Here is a 6,458-nt window from a genome sequence, read left to right on the forward strand (position 1 = left end):
TTTCCAGAAGAGCAAAGAGGGGCCCTTGTAGAACAGAGAGGCCAGTGCTGTATCTGTGGGTGTGCACTCCTGTCCCCGGTCCCTGATGCTGAGGAGTGATGTGTCCTGTCACATGCTCCCTGTGAGGTCCGTTATTGGAGCTCTAACCTCAAACAGCTCATTCAGCGCAACAACCAAGTTTTGGGGTTCCCTTCTGATAGGAGCCAGCCCCCATTGCTCGAGCTTCTGAGATCAGACCTTTTTTACTTTTATCATGCCCCCCTCTCTAAGCGAGGGGTACAGGGAGAGCCAAAGGGTCCTTCCTGGGAAGGGGTTGTTCTGAGGAAGATCAACAGTGGGTCCCATCAGTCCCTAACAAGAAGGTAGATGTGGTGTTGGGCTCCTCATTAACTAGTGGAGACCTCGAAGATGTAGGCAGTGCGCAGCAGCAGTTCCTGAGTGTCCCTTTTTTTTTTAAAATTATTATTATTTTTATATTTTTTAATTTTACAATTAATTTAATTTTACATATCAGCCACGGATTGCCTTGTCCTTCCTCCTCCGCCCAGGCCCCTCCCACCAATCCACCCCCCATTCCCAACTCCTCCAAGGCAAGGACTCCCCTGGGGATTCAGCTCAGCCTGGTAGATTCAGTTGAGGCAGGTCCAGTCCCCTCCTCCCTTCACCTAAGCTGAGCAAAGTGTCCCAGCATAGGCCCTAGGTTCCAAAAAGCCAGTTCATGCACTAAGGACAGGTCCCGGTCCTACTGCCTGGGGGCTTCCGAAATAGTTCAAACTAATCGACTGTCTCGCTTATCCAGAGGCCCTGATTCAGTTCCATGGGGGCTCCTCAGCTATTGGTTCACAGTTCATGTGACAGAGAAATGGATGAGATCTACATGAGCAAACTGGACGTGAGGAGGCAGGGGTAATGAAGGGCAAGGGTCAGGGAAAGAGAGCTTAGGGAATGGGAGATCCCAGCTGGATCAAGAACCGAGAGGGAGAATAAGGAAAGAGATACCATGGTAAATGAGGTACCCAGAAATCCACAAAGATACCTCCTCAATAGACTACTAGCAATGGTCGAGAGAAAGCCCAAACTGACCTACTCTGGTGCGGATGGCCAAACACCCTAACTATCATGATAGAACTCTCATCCAGTGACTGATGGAAGCAGATGCAGAGATCCACGGCCAGGTCCCAGGTGGAGCTCCAGGAGTCCGATCGGCGAGAGAGAGGACGGATTATATTGAGACCACCACTGGAAAAAGCACAGGGACGAATAGCCAAACTACTAAGTGTCCCTGTTTGTCACCACCTGGAGGACAGTGAAAGTTCTCCAAGACATTGTTCATCATGTAGCTTCAGGCAGCTGCCGCAGCTTGTGTAGGAAATGAACCAGGTACACACACATCGGGGAGCGTAGCAGGTGGTACACATAGGGCCCATCCGCCAGCTGGCCGGCTCTGTCTCCACCTTCTCCACCACTTACTTGCTTGCCAAAGGAGCAGACTTTGGAGGAGCAGGTAAGTGTGAGCTCCTGGTTCTCATACTGGCTGCTCTCTCCATAGGAGCCACCACTGCCTCCACCAGCCTCTGTCTCTTTTACCACTTGGGCCCCAGTTCAGGTCCACCCGGAACTTAACCAGGAAGAAGGCATGGGGTGTCCCTTTGTCACTCAGCTCCCAGAGGCCAACCTTTCTCTCAGGGAACTTGTCATAGATCTGCTGTACGTCCACACTCTCCAGGGGCGGTGCTCCGGGACTGGGACACTGCTGACTGATGTGGATAAACACTTGTCTCTGGAACAAGTCTACTGCACAAAAGCTGAGAACTTCGCCAGCTGCAGTGCCCAGGACCGAGCCTGCCAGGCTGGGGGAGATGGAGCAGGTGGGTGGACAGGGGTGAGAGCGCTGGGGGCGGCTCATACCTTGATAGGTCAGTGGATGTGGGAGGAGTCAGTGACACGGAGAATGGTGTCTGTGAGAATGGCCTCACGTCTGGAGCATTCCATGGTGGCCCAGAGCTCCCTGACCGGAACTGGGAAAGCTCAGTGGCCTGAGGGCCCGAAGGACATACATAGCTTGGCCTGCAGGGAAGGTACAGAGATGAGCTGTGCCAAAGACATGGTAGCTGTGGTCTGGAATGCCTTGTCCTTGGAGACTTGGTCCTTCAGCTTGGACTGAATTTCTCTGGATGTGACTCTAGACCTGCTTACGAGTTCTTGTCTTCCCTGTCCTCAGCTTGATGTAATGGGCAATGAGTTCATTCCGGGTGTACATCTTGCCCTCATCTGATAGGTGCTGTGGATATCACTCTATATAAATAAAACACTGATTGGCCAGTAGCCAGATAGGAAGTATAGGCGGGACTAACAGAGAGGAGAATTGGGAGAACAGGAAGGCAGAGGGGGAGACTGCCTGGAGTTGCCACCAGGACAAGGAAGATGTAAGGTACCAGTAAGCCATGAGCCACATGGCAAAGTATAGATTAATAGAAATGGGCTAAATATAAGAGTAAGAGCTAGAAAATGATAGGCCTGAGTTAATGGTCAAGCAGTTTAAATAATGTAAGAGTCTGTGTGTTTATTTTATAAGTGGGCTCCAGCTACAGATAGGATGATCTTGCAGCAGCCACAGGGAGGGTTGATGGCCAGGACCTCCTGAAAACTGCTGGATATCAGGGCTCCACACACCCTCTGCATCAGGGCCCCATCACCTCTAACACCCTCACTGCCAACAGTGTCCTCCTCACTGCCTGTGCAGACCCCCCCATCATCCAGGAGGTGCCCAGTCCGGGGTTCCCCCAACTGGGCCTCACCTCATCGCTGGGAACTTCCTACCCCAACTCACACATCCCAAGCAGCATCCCACCGGTGGATTTTTTAAGGCCACTTATATATACAATCATATCATCTGTGAATAGTGATACTTTGACTCTTTCCTTTCTAATTTTATCCCTCTGATATCCTATAGTTGTCTTATTACTAAACTAAAGTTTTATAACTAAAGTTTTAAACTAAGTTTTATAACTAAAACTTCAGGTATTATATTGGTTAGATATAGAGAGAGTGGACAGCCTTGCATTGTTCCTTATTTTAATGGATTTGTTTTGAATTTCTATTTAATTTGATTTTGGCTATAGGCTGGCTGTAATTGCCTTTATTAAGTTTAGGTATGTTCCCTGTATCCTTAATATCTCTAGGACTTTTATCATGAAAGGGTTCTGGATTTTATCAAAGGCCATTTTGACATCTAATGGGATTATCGTGATATTTTTTCTTCTTTCAGTATGTTTATATGGTGGATTGCATCTATCTATCTATCTATCTCTCTCTCTATCTCTCTATCTATCTATCTATCTATCTATCTATTGTTATATATTGAACCATCCTTGCCTCTTTGAGATGAAGCCTACTTGATTGTGGTGGATGATGTTTTTGATGTTTCCTTAGATTCAGTTTGCAAATATTTCATTGAGCATCTTTGTATCTAAGTTCATAAGGGAAATAGTGTGTAATTCTCTTTCTTTGTTGAGGCTTTGTGTGGTTTGGGTATCAAAGTGACTATGGCCTCATAGAAAAACTTTGACAATGTTCCTTCTGTTTCTATTTTATGGAATAATTTGAGGAGTATTGGTATTATGTCTTCTTCAAAAGTCAGGTAGAATTCTGTGTTAAAATCATCCAACTGTGGTCTTTTTCTGACTGGCAGACTTTTAATGATGGCTTCTATTTTTTTTAGGAGTTAACCATCTGTTTAAATTGTTTATCTGATCTTGATTTAACAATCTGAAAAGTCAACATGACATACAGAATGAAAATTTTTTAGAAGACACAGTTAAATGAAAGCTAACACGTGAGAGTGAGTATTGTTGATATTACCAAACATTACAAGTAACTTACAAGCTGGGCGATGGTGGCGCACACCTTTAATCCCAGCACTTGGGAAGCAGACGCAGGTGGATCTCCGTGAGTTCAAGGTGAACCTGGTCTACAGAGCAAGTTCCAGGACAGGCTCCAAAACTACACAAAGAAACCCTATCTTGAAAAACAAAACAAAACCAAAAAAGATTTACAGATTCAGCCCAATCTCTAGGCAATACTAAGGACCCTTCCTTTTTAATAAATGTTATCAAAATTTGTATTGATTAATGGCTCAAAAACCCAATGGAATCTTGAACCAAAATCCAAACAAACAAAAAAACAACCTCCAAAAAAAAACAAAGCCAAAGGAATAACATTGCTTGTCATGCAAAAGCTTGATGGCAAGACTCTGTTGCTCAAGATAACATATACCCAAAAATCCAAAGACACAGGGGTATCCAGATGGGACTGACCTAGCGTTATTCCTATTGGCTAGCTTTTCCAGAGGTAGAAAGTGCCTCACTACCTGCCGCTGTTAAGTCTAACACTCTTCATAATATCCAAGTGTGGAAATAGTGGAGGTGTCCATGAACTTGTGAATACACAGAGACATTTTGGTAGACAAAGTGCAGGAAGCACTATTTTGCCCTAAAAAAAAGAAAAGAAACAAGAAAAGAAAATGAAAGAGAAGAAAAAAAATATTCCAAAACTTGGCATATTCTCAAGTGTCTTTCTAAATGTTTATATTCATGCCTGTAGACTACTATCACTCTCAGCCTGGGGCAGAGAAACTTCATTTTGCAGAGGATGCTGGTTAATGCAGAGATTGATTCCTGGTCAAAGTCATGAGCACAAATGACTCATGAGTAGGATAACTGTTATCTCCTCCAAGGCTCTGAGTATCTCACAGAAGAAAATGTGTAAATAATTTCAGAGCAGTAGAATGGGGAAGGGGGTACCTTGCAGATAAAACATGGCCATGACAATCCTGACATTCAGCAGTCATGGGGTCCTGCATAAGATTGGATCCTCCAACATTCTATGATAGATAGAGGAGGTATGCACATGACATATAACTTCCTGAGAATCTAATGGCTATTAATGTCTACTAGAGGAGGGGTGAAATATTCTTCAACAATGTAGCCACTGGGCAATTACGATGATGAAGTGGTTCAGAGGGAACTAAATAAATAAAATAGGGTAATGGATGTGAATATAATTAGTATACATTGTATTTATGTGTGAAACTGAAAAATTAAAAATTAAAATAAAAATGCAACACTCCTGTAATTTATAGTCACATGGGTGGAATAAGAGGTCACCATATTTAATCAATAAAGCAGCTGTAGAAAGGCAAGGAGAACATAGTGTTAATTATATTCATTTATATTTTATGTAAAAGAGTTAATATTTCAGAACTGGAGAGTAGAAATCCAATTCCCAGCAAGTTGGAAGAGTAGGGGAGACAGAAGAACACAGAAAACTACATTGGATAATTACTAATGACTTGTGATTTTTACAAATCACCAACTGGGAGAAAATTGCTTAGAACTACTGCTGGCTCCCCAGGCTTGCATTGTCAATTGCTCTAAACAGGACATGAAGTGACAATTCCCATTCTTTAGGGAGGTGAGGTCACAGTGTTACCAGTCCTTATCTCAGCCTTGCTGTGTACCTCTCATATATTTAAATGGACTGTGGTGACCATCACATGGATGCAATCAAACTGGTATCAGGACTGAGTCAGGTGAGTATTTTCAATTTAATCTTAAGGTAGTCTGTAAGGGAAGTGAGCCTTGAGTTTTTATTGTACCAAACAATGACTTTAGTGTGCTCTGATTGGTTAATAAATAAAGCTGTTTGGCCAATGGTGAGGCAGGATAAGGTTAGGTGGTACATTCAAACTGAAGATATAGAAAAAAAAAGGCAGAGTCAGGGGAGAAGCTAGCCTGCTGCCGAAGGAGCAACAAGATGCTAGCAGACTGGCAATGCCATGGCCATGTGGCAACATAAAGGTTAATAGGGATGGGTTGAATTAAGTTGAAAGAGCTAGCTAATAAAAGCTGACCCATAGGCCACACAGTAATATAAGCCTCTGTGGGTTTACTTGGGTCCCAGCAGCTTTCGGACTGGGTGAGACACAGGAAAACTTCCAACTACACTTTAGAAAAGAACAAATTCATTACAAAAGTCATAAACAATGAAATTCTAAGGCATGAGGTAGCTGATAGTAAGGAAATTGAATAACATGACTTTATGCCATTCTGTTGTGACTCAGATTTTGCTTACTTGATAAAGACTTTTTAAAATAATCAAGCTACATTTTCACATGTTTGAGGGCTATAAAGGCACCTTGATACTCAGATGTTATAATAGCAAACAAAATAAAACAATTCAAGGTTGCTATATGCTTTTCTCTTAAATTCTCATGGTGATAATAAAGAGAAGACTGGGAAGGCTAGAGAGAAGGATCATGGTTAAGAGCACTTTCTGCTCTTGCAGAGGAACAGGGTTTAATTCCCAGTACCCACAGGACTGTTCACAATGATGTGTAACTCTACTTCAAAGAGAACTGTCTTCCAGTCTTCCCCAGTTTGGAGGCTGGCCAGCTCCAT

At 43.4% G+C, this 6,458-nt stretch overlaps 1 pseudogene; it reads right to left on the reverse strand.

Annotated features, from left to right (window-relative positions):
- Nucleotides 1–344: 344 nt before the first annotated feature.
- Nucleotides 345–6,458, reverse strand: LOC114686602 (annotated as a pseudogene).

This window comes from Peromyscus leucopus, chromosome 1 (genome assembly GCF_004664715.2).
Source record: "Peromyscus leucopus breed LL Stock chromosome 1, UCI_PerLeu_2.1, whole genome shotgun sequence".
Lineage (NCBI taxonomy): Eukaryota > Metazoa > Chordata > Mammalia > Rodentia > Cricetidae > Peromyscus > Peromyscus leucopus.